This window comes from Triturus cristatus, chromosome 8, assembly GCF_964204655.1.
Source record: "Triturus cristatus chromosome 8, aTriCri1.1, whole genome shotgun sequence".
Taxonomy (NCBI): Eukaryota; Metazoa; Chordata; class Amphibia; order Caudata; family Salamandridae; genus Triturus; species Triturus cristatus.
The window spans coordinates 1,597,708,437-1,597,729,903 of record NC_140591.1 but is presented as its reverse complement, the minus strand read 5'-3'; positions in this window follow the sequence as shown (position 1 = coordinate 1,597,729,903).

Below are 21,467 nucleotides of genomic sequence, written 5' to 3'. Positions count from 1 at the left end.
GGTCTCAAGGCACTGGGGGGGTTGGGAGGCACAAGGTCCTGTCCATCAAGGAGGAGGTCTATCTAAGAGCCATGTTTTGAGTTCTCTCATGAAGTTGGGGAGGGATGTTGTCTGTCTGAGGTGGAGTGGGAGGGAGTTCTAGGCTCTGGCCAAGAAGGAGCGGCCTCCTGATCTGGACTTCCTGGTACGAGGGACCACGGCGTATTAGAGCTGGGCAGATCGTAGGCTCCTTTGGGGTGCGTGAAATGTGAGTCGGCTATTCAGGTATGCTGGTCCGCTGATGTGGAGAGCTTTGTGTGTGTGGGTGAGAATCTTGAAGGTGATTCTTGCCTCGATGGGGAGCCAGTGGAGTGTGTGCAGCTGCTGGGTGATGTGGCAGTGTCGTGGAATGTTGAGGATTAGTCTAGTGGAGGCGATCTGGCTGTTTTGAAGTGTACGGGTGAGGTTTTGTTGATTCCGGCGTTGCTGTAGTCAAGTCTGCTGGTGACGAGGGCATGTGTGACGGTCTTTCTGTGTTTGAGGGAGATCCATTTGAAGGTCTTGCATAGGACCCGGAGGGTATGGAAGTAGGAGGATGCAACAGAGTTGATCTGGCAGTCCATTTTGAGTTCGGAGTCAAGGATGAGTTTTTGGATGAGTTTAACAGCAAAGTCTTTGAGTGGCTGCACCCAAGAGGGCTTAACATTGGTTTTGTTGCCATGGGCATTGGCAGTAATGTACTTAGGGCCATGAAAGATGGTCCTGTGTTTGGCACACTGCTTTAACATTGTTGTTCAAGACTTTATAAAAAATAAATACAAAGTCAGCAACTTACTGGCCACCTGCAGAAGAATATGCACACATTTCAGCCATTCTTTTAAAGCCCGGAAGCAGCTGAGGGTCATTCAACGTGAGCATAAAATGCCAGTCAAAGCACTCATCCAGGAGGTGCCAACACGTTGGAACTCACCTTATTACATGCTTGATCATCTGTTTGAGCAGTATATGCCACTCAATGCTTATGTCATGCAAAGATTAGGGGATCCTACTGTGAGAGGCATGACCGTTGAGATGGGCCAATGGGACCTCGTTAAATGCCTGACAGAGATGCTACTTCCTTTTGAGGTCTTCACACGTGAAATCAGGAGGGAGGACTGTTCTATGGGCCAAGCTATCCCATTGTTGCACATGCTAGAGCAACAGCTGAAGGAGGTGTCTAAATTGTAAGCAGGTGTGGATGACAAACAAGACACATAATATTTGGCGGACACCTTAGCCGTTCGCTTATCTGAATATACAAGGATTCAAAATAACATTGAGTCACATCGACATTACATTACTGCCACAATTTTGGATCCACGGTACAAAGTATTCCTGAACAGTAAGGCAGTAATTCCTTTTTCGGAAGTGGATGTTGCCAAGTACAAAACTTTGATAGCCGAGGAAGCCACTTACTTCGAAAACGAACAGGCCACCCCAGGCCAGAACAAGTACTACAGGTCATCCAGAGTCAAGTTCTACTTCAGAGCCTGAGCGTAGTGTATTTGCCTCCCAGCAGTCACCAACAACACCACTAACATCAACAACAGCAAGAACAGGATCATCACCAGCAACAGTACAATCGTCAACTGATTGGTTTCTACGGCATGGGTATGGTAAGTCCAGTGCTGATGCACAGGCAAAAGAGGCCAGGCAAATCGGAGCTCCCCTGAGCATTGAGCGTACGGTCCAGGCCTATCTGGATGACACAACGGAGATCTCCATGGTTCAAAACCCATTGGTGTATTGGTATGGGAAAAGATGCCAATGGACAGTGCTCTGCAGACTGGCGATAAAGTATCTGGCTTCCCCTGTCGCAGGTGTCTCTTCTGAGTGTGTTTTCAGTGCTGCTGGTGACATTGTAACTTTGAAAAGGACCAGTCTCTTGCCTAAAAGTGTGGAGAGGTTAACCATGATCAAAATGAATCAGCACTGTATACCACCAGAGTACAAAATACCTGAATCACAGCAGGAAGAGTAGAGTGACCTAGGTGATGGAAGTACTGTGTTAGATGACCTACTTCTGATTGAACCACCAGAGTTTGAGAACGAGCTCCTCCTTGCTGACAACTAGGCTTTTAAATTGTTACTTTCTTCCTTCCTTTATTTGTGTGTGTCTCTGTCTTAATGGTTTGAATCACAACAAATCCATCATCACCACCATCTTCTCTTTTTATTTCCATCTTGGAGTTGCACCTCTGTGCATTTAACTGTACACTCCTCAGAGTCCTGCTCCATCTTCCTGACTCGCCCTAAATACATTTCCCTCAAGACAGACATTGGATGGAGAATAGGACAAGAAATGTTGCCTCTAAAAGTCCCTCCAGAAGAAGTGGAACATGACTATAGCTAACCTCCTTTTGTTTCCGAGCCGAAACTCATCACTGTCAGAACTAGGCTACCGCCGAGTCGGCATGCATCAAAAGCTCATCAATAGCAGAACAGAAGGTACTTGACAGAGAAAGACAAGACTCTTTGACGAAACTTGCTGACATGTCACATTTCTGCAAACTCAATTGACCAATGGCCGCTAACCAGGTCATGGCCCATCTCACAGCGCTGACCATGTGAACCAACTTCAACTGCGACAAAGTGCCACAGATGATTAAGAAAACTGAAACTGCGACTAACAGTCAAACTGAATGTGGAGTAATAATAATGAGGCCACTGCCTCGGTAAAGAAACACACACCTGTCAGACTCAGAAAAACTAGGCATCTGACAGCCAAAGAGAAGAGCAAGACAGGTAATGATGGCATGCATGGGATGCAGACTCAGAGTGATTGCTGTTTTTTCTGTTGATGACGTTGTGCATGAAGTCGAACTGTACTAGCAATCAATCTACCAACTAAAAGTGACTCAAGTGACAGTCAATGTTTCCCTTCTCGTTGTTTAATAACCAAATTGTACTCCTACTACTGCAGGCCAATATCTGTTGCATTTTTTAATATGGAATATGGACTTAGTCGGAGTCGTACTCGGTACACTACAGACTGAGTTGGAGTTGGACAACACGTACAACACCATGATGATGAGATGACCATACTATCTTTGCAGTCAGTCAGTTGAATCAGAGATGATTGATGGAATAACTCGGGGCATTTCAAATCAAGTGGCATAAAAGGCAAATAAGTCAAGTCAATAACCACAACAGACCTACATGTCTGTATAGTGGTGGAGTCGAGTTACATAGTCACGAGTGTAGTTGTGGAGGTATGACTGACAGCTGTGTGTTGAGATCTAGTTACTTACTTTGGAAAATGCTATGCTGCTATATATGTGTCCTCCTGTAACTGTTTCTGGTTAATGCTGTAAACAGACTTGTTTAACAACAAAATTGTACTTCTACTGCAGGGCGATCCATTGGATATTTGAATATGGGCTCTGGACTCGATACACTACAGACTGAGTTGCAAATGGACACCATGATCATGATGACCACATACTATACTCTTCGCAGTCAGTCAGTACTTAGGATCGGAGATGATTGATGGAATAACTGCGTTTCATGAAGTGGCATGAAAGGTAAACACAAGTCAACAAGAACCACAGCATACCTACCTGTCCTTGTGGAGGTGGAGTCGAGTGCAGTGGTATGACTGACAGCGGTGCATTAATTTAGTCACTTAATTTTGAAAATGCTAGGTTGCTGTATATGTGCTTCGTCTGGCTCTGTCAAACTTTAAGCTAAATGGAGGTTTGGTCATGGCCCGGTGCCGTGGGCCTGCTCTGTCCTGTTGTTGTTGTAGCTTAAAATGCTGTAAACAGAGTAGACATGATGTATCCATGCCGCGTTAGTCTGAAAGTGTTCTTCTCTTCTCTGTCTTGTTGCACTCCACCGTAATTGATACATTTTTTTTATTAATTGATTTTCAATATCCCATTTGTTTTTCCATTTACACTTACAAGCCGGCTTTTTCCCTGTGCACACTTACCTTACCAATGAATCTACATCTGCCAGGCAGGCAGTGGCGTCACCCAAGATTGATGGACGGAGCATCCATGGAAGGGACTGAGGACCAAGCGGAATGCCGAGATGCAACTCCCCATTTCGACCAGGATAACACAGTAACAGTATCAACTTTCATCATCTTTTAAATAATTTGATTCATTTTTTGTCTTCAATCATTACTACAGTGTGTTGTTGTTATTATGAATTATGTTTGCTCTCTGCTTATAATTCAGCCCTACAGCTATTTTTAAATATTCATTGCTATCTTTAAAAGTAAGCCTGGTACAACAAAACATAACACAAACTGTTTATGTGATCCGTGTCTCTATGAGGGCAGACAAGCAAGGCAAATTGCATAATATTAATATACTGATGCCTTGTACTGTCTAACTGTCTAGTTGTAGTTAGTAAGTTTTACTTATCATTAACCATCAAGTTATCATCATCATCATGCATGTATTTCCTTTTTCACCCTTAACAGATTTATGGATATGGTAGTCTACAAAGATTGTGTTTTCTTGTGTTGTTTGTCCATGCTTACTGTTTTTCTTTGTCAAACCTTTCCCCAAACCAACAAATTAAATGTACACCAATAATTGATCACATGCTTGCTGGAGCGGATGTGGCGAAAGCAACACTAATTCAATTTCAAGGCACGGGGAGGATCTTCTTCTGCTTGCCCACCCATGATGATCAGTATATTTTCGAGGTAACTTTTTAAACAAAGGAACCTAATCCATCATCATTAACTGCTGGCATCGATTGTCATTCTATTACACACAGCAATAAAGGTTACGCTTGTGTCGAGTGTAGGCCTAGATGAGAAACTCGACACAACTACAGTTTGTAACTTTTATTTACTTCGCACTACTACTCCCCCCAGAGTCTCTCTCAGGCAACGGACTGTCTCATTTTCTTTTTTTGTAAATGCTACTGCCAGTGTCTACTACTACCACCACAACCATGGCATCTGCATTCTTTTCGGAAACCCAACCTGCATCGTCATGCAGCCATCGCTGTGCCTAACTTAAACATCAATCACAGGTAAGAAAAGATGTTTGGGGAGGTATAATAATGGACTAGGAGGAGAGACTGACCATACTAGTAGGACAAGTCACTCAGTGAGGGGTACCACATCTATCTGTTTGTGTCTTACAAAGTCAGCCAATTATTTAAATCTAACCCTGGCTGTGGCCCTGCAGCAGCAAGGAAACAGTGTGACGTAAAACAGTAACCCCACCCACAAAACATTAACCACATCATATGTAAAGTATAAATATATATAATTTAATCTGCTAACAAAAATAAACTATGTAAAAAATCCCACAACATCTGACACACCACTCTCCCCAATCCCAACCAATGTCCACAATGAGAAAGTCCAACGGTAACCAATGTCCATAGTAAAGCCCAACGGCCAATTCCCACCCACCAAAACAAGGATTAAAAAAGGGGCAATCAAACAAGGTCTTTTTAGCGGCGGGCTCTTCGGTTTTCCCTCTCCAGGACCTTGACTCTCTTCTTCAGCTCCCCTACCTCCTCCTCCAGTCGTGCATTCCAGAGGAGCAAGCGGTGCGCATATGCCCTGCAGTTGCATCCACGGGGGGCAGCAGTAGTGCTGGATGATGTTGTTGTGCGGTGGCAGGCGGCTGCCTGACCGCGGCGCCGTACCTCTGGAGAGGCCTGGCTGGGGCCCGGGGCATTGGGGGAGGCTGCAGCTGCTGCCGCATCCTCCTCCTCTGCCAGAACCACCACCCACCGGTACTCTGTGCAGATGGCCTCCAGCTTCCGGTGGTTTTGGAGGAGCTATATCAAGAAAGAAAAAAAGACTATTACCAATACTCTTAGCAAAGCAGTAACACAAAATGAATTCAACACATAGTGACATAGTAGCATTAGCTTACTAGCAAGCACAGTACATAACATTTGTAATATGTATCTGTCCTCCCACTTCCTCGACCTCTAACATTTGTGGGGGTTTCAGGCATTATACTAGCACTATGGCACAGTACACCAGTCTTCTTTTTCTCTTTAGTTTAGCAAAATTACTTAACATTGTTGTAGCCGGCATGCCCGCTCAGTCAGCTTGCACCCAAGACAAACATACTTGAGTCATGACGCAGACTCACTCTAGTTCTATTTACTACTGTCTGCATGTGGGGAAGCTCGTATTTTTCAATTACAGGTGGCCCTGGCTATACTCTCTCTGTTACATCAAGGGCAATTGCTCAATTTCACTTTCACCCTGCCCTGACTACTACAAAAAGGCAGATTATATATCTGATCCAATGATCATTGCTTATAAATGGGATGACATGAGGTACTTTGTTTTTATTGATTGTGTAACCAACAGATAGGCCACCCCCCATGGCAGGCTGGCCGACAGTAGGGAGTGGTCCTCAGAGTCGGAGAAAGGCACTGATAACAACATACATACATACACAATATATATATATATATGATGTGCTTGCAAACTACTGTGAGTCAAGGGAGTATTATGAAAATACAACTTATATTCCCCTCGGCTTTGCTACTGTGGCGCGGTTTCTTTTACTTTCTCTTCAAAGTAAGACTCTGGTCTGCATCCAGAGACAGTCTCCACCTATGCTATCTATGATGCATACATCCAGGCATCCATCCATTCAAAGTAAACGTCTATCATTCTTCTTAATCTCTCAACAAACCTTGGTTTGTTTCACCAACAACCACCCTTGCTTGCCTTGGCTTTGAGTTTGACCCAAATAACGGTGACGATTCTTGCTATCCTATCCTCCCATACAGTGTCAGCACCCAAGCAGGCATATTTTCTTTCTCCTTCCACCCATCCTTCAACAAACCATGCATCTGATTCCTATCAGCCACCTATGCATGCTTCCAACGTATCCTTCACTGCCAGTCACATTACATCTCGCCCATTCTTCCTCCTTCAAACCCTTCTTTCTCTTTTTGTTCAACTCATCCATCAAGGTCATCTGATCTGACTTTTAGTCTTCTCCATAAAACTTTCACAGCTGAGTTGGAGTCAGATAGAAGAGGCCATTGGTTACTCAACTCACGCTGCGAATGCTATTGCTAGTGCCTTTGCTAAGTAAAGGGTGTCTTCTTCAACCATTGTCTAATGTTCACTACAACTTCATACTTACTACGTCTCAACAGTACAGTGAGTGCACAGTACACCCTTCCCGCTAGTGTAATGTCAATAAGTAAGGAATATATCTTACCACGCCCACCGCTGCTGGCTCAACCCCTGCAGGTGCCGCTGCCGCATCTCCTGCTCCCTCCGGAAAGGCCGCATCGCCGCTGACCCCGGCACTGGTGGTAGGTAGTACGCCTAGAAAAAACATTACACATATTTAGATGCAATATATACACCTCCATCTATTTATTCTTTTTCACTAGCAAGATCGGAAAAAAAAGGTTAATACATACAATCAAATACAACATACATCACTAGTCCAAATCGGGTACTAGAGAAGAATAGACACTAGTAGTGTTATGGTCCCTAGGGTCATTCTAGTCTACTCTACCCTTAGCAAAGTTAGCCTGAGCCATGCACCCATTTTAGGTTCATGTATTTTGGGCACGTGACGTTATCTCGCAGCTTGTTGTGTATGAATGACACCTTTGAGCCCACATGAGCTCATACAGCTACTGTCTGAGCGTTGCATACGAGAGGTCGAAAAACAAGCCACTACTACTACGCCACTACGTCCCAGTCTGTATTGCTTAGTCAATTCAATTCAATTAATCTTTATTCAGATATAAAAATATCCATAAAAGAGCATAACACAGATAACAAAATAAAAAATTTCACGATTAGAAGAATTTATGCATAGTTAAAATCAATTAAAAACTTCACATCATCAAAAGTTAGCCAAAACAACATCTCTAAACCGTCAAAGACATGAGAATTATAGGGCCACTAGGTGAAGGGGGCTCAGAAAATAGCAGCATAATGTAATAAAGTGCAGAGATTTGGCAAGTTAAAAAGGGATACTGTAACGTGGACCGGACCATTGTGATCAACATGATATTAGTCATAACAAGCTACACTTTTTGGCATGACTGAGAAATGTTTGCATTATACTATCTAACGAGCACCATTTTCTCATTCCCTTCTACGAACCAGAGATTTGCAGAGCTTATGATGTAAGCAGTACTTCTACGTTCTAATGTGAGGGGTCCCCCAGAATTCGCACAGTGATCTTTTGTCTTCGATGGACTTGTAACAATGTTTATTGTTTTAATCTTATGCATTTTGCTGTTGGAGCTGTCTCGTATAGTATACTGAATTGAACTGTAGAACAACGTACAAAGCTGGTTAGTTAAAAATAAACCTTTTGAACTTACACATAGACTCTGTGGTATTTGGTGTGGTGGACTTACATGAGTGAGTGAGCAAAAGTGTGTTTTAATGTTCTGGGTTGTCTAATCATTGGGTATCTTTGGGGGGGGGGTTTGGGGACCTAATGAGAGACTATAGCTAGTCGGTCAGGGGATTGTGGGTTCTGACTGAGGTGTGAGGAAGGTCCAATCACCCATCACCAACATCCTATTTTCTTTTGCATAGTTCTGTATGTGGCTGTGCAGAATTCCCACAGTAGTAGTATGTACTATATCCTGTCAAAAATAGTCAAATATCTGGTTGGGCATTTTGTTGGTGGGAATTGTCGTAAAGCCTCAAGAAAGATTAAGAAGACCAGAAGAGGACACTCCAAAGGACTGGACTCCGTGGCTAGAGCTATTGGTGAATCTGCATTTTATTAAAAACTTTTTAAATAAAGAGTGGCCAACTGGGCAAGCTTAGCTACAGACAGACTAATACTAGTAGTACAGAGAGTCATAGGCTTATAGCAGAGGCAGTTAGAGGCAGGGATACCAAGAATTTAGAAACAGTCTAGATCAAAGAAGATTTAGAAAAAAATAGAATTAGGAAACAGAAATAATTGTTCAGAAAGAATAAGGTTCAGCAAAAGTTAGGGAAATATAATTATTAATATTAACCACTGGAGGACTTACTGGTGTCAGCAGCAGAGCCCTCGGTAGAGGAGCGGTCCTGGCCCTGGGAGGCATCTTGATCTTCTTCTTGTCCCGCCGCCTGTAACCCCGTCTTCTTGCCCCTAGGTGCTGATCATGTAAGATATCATAAAGAAAGAGACAAACATTAATGATTGGTGTACTGTGAAACAAATAAAATATTTTAAAAAACGCTCAAAAAACATTTTAGGAAACAACAATTTCAATAACATTGACCTATCTAATCAGATCGACTAGTAGTATTATTGCGGGGTTCACGGACCGTCTACTCATTATTTATGAACACTAATCCAGTGTTCCATTCTGATTCCAGAATACTAACTAAGCCTATGTACCACCTGACCTAGCCCACATATTCCAGAGGGGCCAGTTGTTCACTAAGTCTGCATTTAAATTTTAGCCCTCAAGGATGCATAGGTGGAGGACACATACATAAATTTGTGCATACACCAAATTGTTGGTTGGTTGCGTCTGATTTTATGCTTGTGACACTTCTAAGCCTTATCACTCACTAAACAAACTACAAAAGGTTCTGCCAAGGACTGGGGTAAGCAGCACTCAGTGACAGAGAGGATGCGTCATGCAGACCTCTAAAAAATTTACCAACTAATACTAACTAAACCTATCAATCCATCCACCACTACCTCTTCTTAGTGACAGGAGGACAAAGGAAGGATTAGAGTCTCTCCAGCAACAGCATTACCTAACTTAAGTTCTCTAAGTAAACTCTTACATAATCAGCCCAAGCGAGTGCAAAGTTGCAAACAAGTAAGAGTAGCACCGAGCACCTGTGTCCTACAATCACAGATTTTGAAACGTAATTTACCTGCAAGGTAAGCAGCAGTATTCTTGCTATTCGTAAAAAAATTATACACAAACAATACTTAAACTACTAGTATATAATATTAGCTACTCACCAAGCCCCACGACCTCGACACCTAGCAGATCGAGCAGGTCCTGCTCCCGGTCCAAGATGTCTGACCACCGGTGGGCCAGCTGGTTATGGGTGCGCCGGACCCCTGACTGACGAAACACTGCCCGGCACACCTTTGCCCACCGGCGGTGACGCTCCTGGGTAGGGTAGCCAGAGCCAGGCCTGCCGCCTGCTGCCAAAGTCAAGGAGAGGTGGCGTTGCACAAAAAGAACAAGGGCGGCCACCTCGCCTTGCCGAAAAGCTCCCGGGCCTGCACCCCTGCGGGGCGCAGTCTGTCGCAAGGCAGGCGGCTCTGGGACACAGGCACCTTGCCCTTGGAGCTATTGGTACCCTTAGGCATGGGTCTGGGGTGAGCGGGAGGCGGAAAAGAAAATTTAGAAGGAAAAAATAAAGTTAGGGGAAGAAGTAGGCGCTTAAAGAAGGAAGTAATATAAAACAGTAGGAAAGTGAAAAAAATGCAGTAAAAGTAAAAATAAAATGCAAAATATAGATTTAGGGATAGAGAGGGATAGATCATAAATAAAAAAGATCAGAAAAACAGTGTAAAAATATAAGGATTGCAAAGATAGAAGGAGAATAGAAAAGCAGGCCCCAGAACCATAGCATGGAGTGAAAAAATAAGATGGTAGCGGCCATCGAGACCGTGTGGGGAAGTTTGCGCAATATTTCTCCACGAGCACGCAAAAAGTGTTGCGAACACGTAAGATGCGTTCCCGAACATAAAATGTGCATCGAGAACACACTATACGCGACCCGGAACAGGAAATAAGGCATCGCGAACGGGCGGCACAAGTGAAAAACAAGATGGCCGCGCCCATAGGCGACCGCATCGGTAAGTTCGCGAGATACTATCCCCGAGCACGCAAACAGCGTCCCGAACACACAACACGCGTTCGTGAGCAAGAAAAATGCATCGCAAACGGGCGGGACAAGCAACTACGCACGCTCGCGTAGGTACGAGTAGGTCGCAAAGCGCTTTTACAACTTTGCGTAGCCTCGCGTAGTGTGACTACGCAAACTATGCCCAGGGTTAATTTTGTGGATCCACGCAGATTCCAGAACTTTCCACCACAGAAATGTGAGGAAAATATGTTTCTTTTTACAAATTTTGAGGTTTGCAAGGGATTTTGGGTAACAGAAGCTGGTGAGAGCCAGACAAGTCACCCCATCCTGTATTTCCCTTGGTGTATAGTTTTCAAAAATGTATAGGTTTGCTAGGTTTCCCTGATGGCAGAGCTAGGGTTTCCTGTTGTGGGCACTGGGCCTACCCACACAAGTGAGGTACCATTTTTCTTGGAAGACTTAGGGGAACACGGTGTAAGTGGAATTTTGTGGATCCACAACAATTCCATAACTTTCCACCATAGAAATGTTAGGAAAATGTGGTTTTTTTGGACAAATGTTTAGGTTTGCAAGGGATTCTGGGTAACAGAACCTGGTGAGAGCTAGTCAAGTCATCCCATCCTGGATTTCCATGGGTGTCTAGTTTTCAAAAATGTATAGGTTTGCTAGTTTTCCCTAGGTGCTGGCAGAGTTAGAGTTCAAAATCTACAGCTACGGACTTTGCAAAAAAAGGGTCCGTTTCCACTGTGAAAATGTGGTGTGTTCACGTTGCGTTTTGGGCCGTTTCCTGTCGCGGGCACTAGGCCTACCCACACAAGTGAAATACCATTTTTCTCCGAAGACTTTGGGGAATGTGGGGTGGGTGGACGTTTGTGGATCCATGCAGATTCCATAGCGTTCTACCACAGAAATGTGTGGAAAATGTGGGGTTTTCAACAATTTTTAGGTTTGCAAGGGATTCTGGGTAAAAGAACCTGGTGAGAGCTAGTCAAGTCATCCCATCCTGGATTCCCCTGGGTGTCTAGTTTTTAAAAATGTATAGGTTTGCTAGGTTTCCCTAGGTGCTGGCAGAGTTAGAGTTCAAAATCTACAGCTACAGACTTTGCAAAAAAGGGTCTGTTTTCACTGTGAAAATGCGGAGTGTCCACATTGCGTTTTGGGCCATTTCCTGTCACGGGCACTAGGCCTACCCGCACAAGTGAGGTACCATTTTTCTCAGAAGACATTGGGAAACACTGGGTGGGTGACATTTTGTGGATCTACACAGATTTCAGAACTTTCCACCACAGAAATATGAGGAAAATATGTTTTTTTTAACAAATTTTTAGGATTGCAAGGGATTCTGGGTAATAGGACCTGGTGAGAGCCAGTCAGTTCACCCCATCCTGGATTCCCCAGGGTGTCTTGTTTTCTAAAATGTATAGTATTGCTAGGTTTCCCTAGGTGCCGGCAGATCTAGGGTTCAAAATCTACAGCTAGGCACTTTGCAAAAAAGGGTCAGTTTTCACTGTGAAAATGTGGTGTATTCACGTTGCATTTTGGGCCGTTTCGTGTCATGGGCACTAGGCCTACCCACACAAGTGAGGTACCATTTTTCTTGGAAGACTTTAGGGAACATGGGGTGGGTGGAATTTTGTGGATCCACGCAGATTCCAGAACTTTCCACCACAGAAATGTGAGGAGAATGTGTTTTTTGGGCACATTTTGAAGTTTGCACGGGATTCTGGGTAACAGAACCTGGTGAGAGCCAAACAAGTCACCACATCCTGAATTCCCCTCGGTGTCAAGTTTTCAAAAATGTATAGGTTTGCTAGGTTTCCTTAGGTGTCAGCAGAGCTAGGGTTCAAAATCTACAGCTAGGCACTTTGCAAAAAAAGGGTCCGCTTTCACTGTGACAATGTGGTGTGTCCACATTGCGTTTTGGCCAGTTTCCTTTCACAGGCACTAGGCCTACCCACACAAGTGAGGTACCATTTTTCTCGAAAGATTTTCAGGAATATGGGGTGTGTTTAATTTCATGGATCCACGCAGATTCCAGAACTTTCCATCATAGAAATGTAAGGAAAATGTGTTACTTTGGACACATTTTGAGGTTTGCAAGGGATTCTGGGTAACAGAAGCTGGTGAGAGCCAGACAAGTCACCACATTCTGGATTTCCCTGGGTGTCTAGTTTTCAAAAATGTATAGGTTTGCTAGGTTTCCCTAGGTGCCGGTAGAGCTAGGGTTCAAAATCTACAGCTAGGCACTTTGCAAAAAAAGGGTCAGTTTTCACTATGAAATTGTGGTGTGTCCAGGTTGCGTTTTGGGCCATTTCCTGTCGCGGACACTAGGCCTACCCACACAAGTGAGGTACCATTTTTCTTGGAAGACTTTGGGAAATGCGGGGTGGGTGGAATTTTGTGGATCCACACAGATTCCATAACTTTCCATCATAGAAATGTAAGGAAAATGTGTTTTGTTTGGACACATTTTTAGGTTTGCAAGAGATTCTGGGTAACAGAACCTAGGGAGAGCTAATCAAGTCACCCCATCCTTGATTTCTCTGGGTGTCTAGTTTTCAAAAATGTATAGGCTTGCTAGGTTTCCCTAGGTGCCAGCAGAGTTAGGGTCCAAAATCTACAGCTAGGCACTTTCCAAAAAAAGGGTCTGTTTTCAGTGTGAAAATGTGGTGTGTCCACGTTGCGTTTTGGGCCGTTTCCTGTCGTGGGCACTAGGCCATACCCACACAAGTGAGGTACCATTTTTCTTGGAATACTTTGGGAAACGCAGGATGGGTGGAGTTTTGTGGATCCACGCAGATTCCATAAATTTCCAGCACAGAAATGTGTGGAAAATGTGGGTTTTTGAGAAATGTTTAGGTTTGCAAGGGATTCTGGGTAACAGAACCTGGTGAGAGCCAGTCAAGTCACCCCATCCTGGCATCCCCTGGGTGTCATGTTTTTAGAAATGTATAGTTTTGCTAGGTTTCCCTAGGTGCTGGCAGAGTTAGGGTTCAAAATCTACAGCTAGGCTTTTCGCAAAAAAAAGGTCAATTTTCACTGTGAAAATATGGTGTGTCTACATTGCGTTTTGGGCCATTTCCTGTCGTGGGCACTAGGCCTACCCCCACAAGTGGGGTACCATTTTTCTCGAAAGACATTGAGGAACACTGGGTGGCTGGAATTTTGTGGATCCACACAGATTCCAGAACTTTCCACCACAGTAATGTGAGAAAAATGTATTTTTTGTTTTTACTAATTTTTATGGATTGCAAGGGATTCTGGGTAATAGAACCTGGTGAGAGCCAGTCAGTTCACCCCATCCTGGATTCCCCAGGTTGTCTTATTTTCAAAAATGTATATTTTTGCTAGGTTTCAATGGGTGCCGGCAGAGCTAGGGTTCAAAATCTACAGCTAGGCACTTTGCAAAAGAAGGGTTGGTTTTCCCTGTAAAAATAGCATGACCACATTGCGTTTTGAGCCGTTTCCTGTCGCGGGCACGAGGCCTACCCAAACAAGTGAGGTACCATTTTTATCGGGAGACTTAGGATAATACGGAATTGTAGAGCAACTGTTATTACCTATTGACTTTCGATACATTTCTGCCTTCCAAATGTAAGACAATATGTAAAAAAGAAGTCATTTTGAAAAATGACCTATTATTCTCATGCTAGTATGGGTACTCACAATTTCAGAAATGTGCAAATATCTACTGTTTCTAAATTCTATATTTTGTTCCAATTTCAGAAATACAAAGGTGTCTCTCATACCGATTTTTCCATTTATATTTTTTCGCAAATTAATTGCTATATTCCCGTATATAATAAGAAACCATTGCAAGACGCTGCTCAGTTATAGGCTCTGGGTTCGTCGAGTTCTTAGTGAACCTACAAGTCCTATATATCCCCACAACCAGAAAAGTCCAGCGGATGTAACAGTATATTGTTTTCAAACAGTCGTCATAATTAGAAGAAGTTACAGGTGAAAATGTTAACAGAAATGGCTGTTTTATTCAACTAATTTAAAATTTTTCCTATATTTAACTGTTAGTTTCTATAAAGAAACGTTGAAGGATCTACACAAATGATCCCGTCAAAATTGTGTTTACTTTTCTAAAATGTATAGCTTTCCAGGATCCTTTATTGCTTTCATACCCATTTCTACCATTAACTAGAAGGAGGTTGAATGCACAAAAAATAGCAAAAATAGGCTATGTCTCAAACTATGTAAAAATTGTTGGTTTTGTGACAAAAGTCTGCTTGTCCCGGAAAGCTGGGAAAATGGTGATCTCAGCCCCACAACCCCTTTGTTGATACAATTTGCAGGGGAAAAAACAGAAGCTTTCAACAGTAGCCCTTTTTTCCCATTTGTTTTAATAAAACTAAATGTAGCTATATTTTGGCTAATTTCTGGGTCCCCTCCAGGGGAATCCATAAACCCTGGTTACCTGTAGAATACCCATGATGTTGGAAGCAAAGGACGCAAATTTGGCATGGATACCTTATGTTGTCAAAATGTTACAGGGACATAAGCGCAAACTACCCCAAAAATCAAAAAAAAGGCATAGCACAGTGTGGGAAAAGGCCTAGCAGCGGAGGGGTTAAGTCCAGTTTCTGTGTGGGAGCAGATACTGGGTTCTGTGGATGGTGGGTGCTCTGAAGGTGAAATGGATGCAGCGATGGTCTGTCCACAGGATTTGGCGGTGTGGCTGAAAGTGATGGAGTTTGCTGTGGTGAAGATGGCGTTGAGGGTGTGTCCTGCTGAGTGCATAGGCTCGGTCACAATTTGGCGGAAACCTAAGTTGTGGAGATTGTCCAGTCGGGATGAGGTATTGAGGTCTTGTTGGTTGTTGAGGTGGAAGTTGAAGTCTCCCAGCAAGGTGTAGTTTGTGGATGCGATGTCCTGCAGGGTGATACTGTCCGTGAGGGAGTCCGTGAATGGTCCACAGGGTCCAGTGGTTTGGTACATGAGGGTTCCCAGGAGGGTGGTGGTAGGGCTGGCCTGTATCTTGAAGTGTAGGTGTTCCATAAGGTCTGTGGGCTTGTCCGAAAGTGTGCTCAGTCATAGGCTGGATTTGTGGATGATGGAGATTCCCCCTCAGGGCAGGTGGGGTGGTCCTTCTGGGAGATCGTGCATCCTTGGGGAATGGCAACGGCAATGTCAGTTCCCGAGGTGCTGTTGGTCCAGGCTTCAGTGAAGAATGTGATGTCTGGGGTGGTGCTGTCGAGGAGGTCTCAGATTTCTGTGGCGTGTTTGTGAAGGGATCGGACGTTGACGAGGATGCATTGCGGGGTCTTTGGTGCGGTCACATTGTTGCGGGCGGGTTGTGCTGGATCTGTGGTCTTGGTGGTGCTGCAGGAGCAGCGGCAGTGGTGACAGCTGAAGGGTCCGTGGGTGTCGGAAGTTGATGCTAGCTTGCAGTTGTTGTTGCGACCTGGATTGAGTGCGTAAAGTGCAGCTGGGTTGTAGCCTTGGCGGTTCGGAGGTCCAAGGTTCCTGGTGCTGGTCGGAGTCGGGTTACAGGCGGGCACAGACGGCCTTGCCTTTGGCGCGCCTTTGGCGTGCCAGCGGCGTGGCCGCACAGTGGCCGCCATTAAGTGGGGGCCGAGGAGGGCTGGACAGCTGCGAGGCGGGAGCGGGAGCGGGAAGGGGAAACTGGCTTGGGCTGGTAGCGCATGGAGGGGAGGGGCTACGGGGGCAGCAGCGGTGGGAAAGAAATCGGGAGAGAGGCCCACAGAATAGAGAAGTGAAAAGTGAAAGGAGGATGGAAAGTGATAGAAAGAGAGTGACAGTATAAAGGGTGATAAAAGAAAGGTGAAAGGAAAAGGAAAAGCAAGCAGAAAAATGAAGCAAGAGAGAGAGTGAGAGGTCCACTGGTCAACCAGTGATGAGGCGGAGGTGTAGCCTGCGGGTGAAGGAGAGCCTCGAACACCAACACAGTGAGTGGCGGGGCTCAGGAGGGCTTCACTTGATGGTTGAGCTGTGAGGGTGGGAGAGCAATTTCACTGACAATAAGTATAAGTACATATTGCCCATATACAAAGACAATAGGCCAGTGGCCATAATATGGATGTGCACCTGGGATGCCAGGGCGTTTGTGCCTACTTTGCATGCCCCTGGGGCACTTTGGTATTACAGAAGGGGCCACAGATGCTTGTACATACCCTTCTGTAATATAGATATCACGGTTGCACATAAAGCGCCAGCACGATCATCAGAGGGCATTCCCTCATTTCATGGGGGTGTGGCCCCTTGCAAATGAGGCAATCCCTTTGCCTCTGCATCCATGCCGTATTACAGACACAGGTGCAGAGGGCAAGAAGCTATCAGGAGGTGCACTCTTAGTGTGTCCCTTAAGGCATCTTTCTGGAGGTAAAAGGGGGTCCCATTAAATCCCCAGATATCCCCTTGCAGGTTTGTGCAGACACTGACTGCAAGGTGATCTCTAATCCCCCCTTAGAAAGTGCAGGTGGTTTTCCACCTGCACTGTTAAACACGGAGTGGCTTCAATGCAGCTGCACTGTATTTCACATGTATGTGTTGCCCTGGGGCAGCGCAAGTTCGCAGCTGCCCTGGGGGCAGCGCATTCAACTTAATGTAGTGCATTTTCCTTGTTTGTGCCAGAGACACCTTTTAAAAGGTGCGCTCAGCACAAACAAGAAAAATATACCTTATATGTGATATGGCCTCAGAATTTACTTTGGTTTAAAGTAAAAGGATGTGGCATCAGAGGCGTAGCTAGAGCTTGTGGCGCCCGGGGCTATCCCTCAGATTGCCGCCCTTGGGGTTGGGGGGTTGCTGGGGAAAAAGAACGGTAAGCACTTGAAAGAGGACCGAGAGACATGTAGTATCGCCGCTAATAGTTACCTCGATCATTCAAGTTACATGCACATACATGACACGGTCCAAGGCTACACAGTTGAATACAAAGGTGACTGGCAGTGACTGGCAGTACAAAAAAGAACACACAGACTGCATGATCTATATGGGGACTCAGAAAAACCGCATGTGACATACATCAGAGAGGTGCGTGAACAATTACCTGGTAATCCCCTCAGCACAATACAAACATGCACATACATGACACTGTTCAGGGATCCATCATCTACAGCTGACATTTAATGACCAATCATCATGGTCCCCCCATTAAAGCAGTGCACTTTGTGATCTGCATGGTACATGTTCTTTGCAGCAGGCACATTAACCCTCTGAGCTACCATTCCAGGAGTCCACCCTTCCACTAGACAAAACTCGGATCTCTCTCTAGGAAGAACATTAATCACCGAAGTTATCATGACATTTTTATTGTTTCTGAAAATTGCTGGAGGCCAGGAAGGAGGCAGCAAGTTTTTTTTAAACCATAATATACTTGCAAACACTACGCACCCACCCGAAATAGGTACCCAGTGCGGTCACACCGTTTGCACCGCCCTAACCTGCTCAAGGTTCATGTGACCTCAGTGACAGAGTCACAGCGACTGGATTACTGTTGCTCTAGGGTGTGCTGCTTCATAGGCCTGCCCGCAAGACTGGAGATGAACTTCAGTATGGATTGTGGTGGACAGGCCTTCAAGGTTAACTCAAAATTGACACCACTAGGGTACACCTGCTTGTGCTAAGACATCAAGGTGGCGATCACGATCCGGTAAAAAATATCCCCGTGCGACTCGTATCCGGTCTTTTTACCGTACGAATCGTACAAGTGCCGTACGAACTGGCAATCACGATTCGCATGGTAAAAAGTCCATACGAACCGCATTGGGAATCATTCCCCACACGTCCTCGGGTCGGAAAATGTGTCCGACACGTCCTCGTACGAATTACCGTACAAACGTGAAAGGTGAAGTCCGACCGAAGAATCACGATCCATCCCGTGCGTCCGAGGTTTCAACCGGATGGAAAAATCACCGTCCGCACCGAACTCCCATAGCAACCATGGAGACGTGCCCGCATACGCGCCGACCCCCCCCAGCCCCCGTAGCTACGCGCTGGGGGTACGCACCGTACATACACGGGTGGGGGTACGACTCGAACGTACACGGGGGGGTTCGACTCGAACGTACACGGGGGGTACGCACCGTACATACACGGGTGGGGGTACGACTCGAACGTACACGGGGGGGTTCGACTCGAACGTACACGGGGGGGTACGCACCGTACATACACGGGTGGGGGTTCGACTCGAACGTACACGGGGGGTACGCACCGTACATACACGGGTGGGGGTTCGACTCGAACGTACACGGGGGGGTACGACTCGAACGTACACGGGGGGGTTCGACACGTACACGGGTGTACATACAGGGGGGTTCGGCGCGTACCTACGGCGGCTGGGGGGGGGTCGGCGCGTACCTACGGGGGCTGGGGGGGGTCGGCGCGTACCTACGGGGGCTGGGGGGGTCGGCGCGTACCTACGGGGGCTGGGGGGGGTCGGCGCGTACCTACGGGGGCTGGGGGGGGTCGGCGCGTACCTACGGGGGCTGGGGGGGGTACGGTGCGTACCGGGCCACCTACTCTGGTCGATTCGCGCCGTACTTCGCTTTTGCGGCACTTTTTGGGTGCCGTGAAAATATTGCCGTCCGGACTGCTGTCGGTTCGAATCGTAATTCCTGGGTCGTGAAACGCTGCCTGAAAGCGTCCCGACGTCACGTCGCAGCATTCCCGGATCATACTCGTATGTATATTTTCGTCGGTCGGTGTTTGTTACGATTCGTACGGAAACGGTGTTTCCGTGCGAATCGTAATTCCATGTTTGTAAAGTTTTACGACCGGGTACGAGTCGGACGGGGAAAACGCTCCGACCGATGGTTTGTACCCGGTTTTTACCGGATCGTAATCGGCACCCTAGCCTTCTGAGGTCTAGTGGGGCCTTCTAAGGTCTAGCATGGGAATGTGCTCCCTCAGTAGAGTGGTCTGGTAGACTGGTCATGAAGGCTGAACCCAGTTTCCCAGTTCCAAATTCGACAGCTCTGGCCATAGTGCCACATCCCCTTCCCCACTGAACACTGAGAGAAATTCGCACTGCCTTCAGCTACAACTTAATTGTGCCCGCTATAAACAGTTGGATGTGGCTCAATTCAAATTATGCACTTGATAAGAGTAATATGCTGCCTAAAAAAAAAAGTAAAAGCAAACACTCATAGGGAATGCAAGATTAAGTAAAGCATGTGAAATGTAAGCAAAAACAACATGGTTACCCTAAAGATCTCTCACTCACTATTCAGAAATCAGCGAGTGGTTTTACCTGAAAAGTTAAGGACATGACTACAGGGCCCTGGAGGGAACCGTTTCAATGTCCATTGCTTATATCCTTAATAAACGTAAGCAGTATAGTTTAAAAAGACCACATCCATAAACAGATCCATGGTACGCATTTTGTTTTCCAATCCACTCATCAACCAGGTATTGCAGTACCTCCAGGAATGGTGCAGTTCCCCACCCTGGGACAACAATGCTGTTCAAAGAAAGACGAGAAAACAAAAGTAGCGCTTCACTGCAAACTCTGTAAAGTGAGGCTGATGTGTTTGGATGTGAATAAAACTAATCTGGCCACTTTGCAACCACTCTGTCTTGCTTTATTTAGTTATGTATTTATTTTTCATACTTAAAACCTTCTATTTCTCTCCATCCCGCTGCACTTTGGAATAGAAAATGTCAGAAAAAGGGCATTTCCCGCCAGAGTGTTTTTCTTTTTTGGATCCATTTCACAGGGAAGCAACTAAATGAAAGAAGGAAAGAGAGGTTGTGAACCGTTTCTTCAAGTTACGTTTTTCAGTAAGTGAGGAGCAAGACAGAAAAGGAGGGAATAATAGGAAGAGGGGGGGGGGAACAGCTGCCAGCACAAAAAAAAAGAGGACATAGCCCGGGTCCTATTCCTTCTCTGCCCGTCCCCAAACGTCCACGAAAGCAAGCCAAGCCTTATCTGAATGCCTTTGTCGCCAAAATAGTGCTGCCTGGGGCGGACCCGCCCCCACGCCCCCCCCCCCATCGGGTGTGTGAAGACACAGTGCATTAAGGGGAAGCAGTTTGCAGTCTGAAAGATGCACAGGATTTTATTTTGCGCAAGATACGTGTTTGAAGAAGTCCAATTGGATCTTCTTATGTTTCCTTGTTGTAGTGTTATACTGTGGTCACTAGATGGAGACAGTGCGTCGTGAGGCCCAATGCTGGCTACTGGATAATTGCATTTTATGCAAAGAGAGATTCCCTAGAGTGAAACCTCGCAAGTTGTTTGGCTTTTTTTCAAACTAATCTCAGAAACTTCACCAGGCAGCAGTTCAACTGTGGCTCAACAGGGGCAAAGCAGGCCAGCACCACTTCTCTCCAAGTGTGAATCCCTCATTGATTTAAATGAGGTTTTAGTAGTTGTTTCCCCTCTTCCATGAGATCTTTGCATGTGCATAGGAGATGCAGCAGGTCTTTTGGTGCTGAGCCGCTTGGTGGCAGGTAGAGCTGGCTTTTTCCTTAAGCCATTGCTGTTTGCACGGTGAAAGGCCTAGTCGGTGCTTCAAAAACTGAGGGGCATATCTACAAGGCAGCGATATAAAATTATCGCCGCTTTTGCGGCCGTTTTTGGCCGCACAAAGGGCGATCATTTTATCGCTATATCAACAAGATTGCGCTATCGCGTGAAACCTTGCCTTAGCGCCTTAATTCCTAACGCCCATCTTTGCATCACTAATGAGATGCAAAGTGGGCGGTCCTC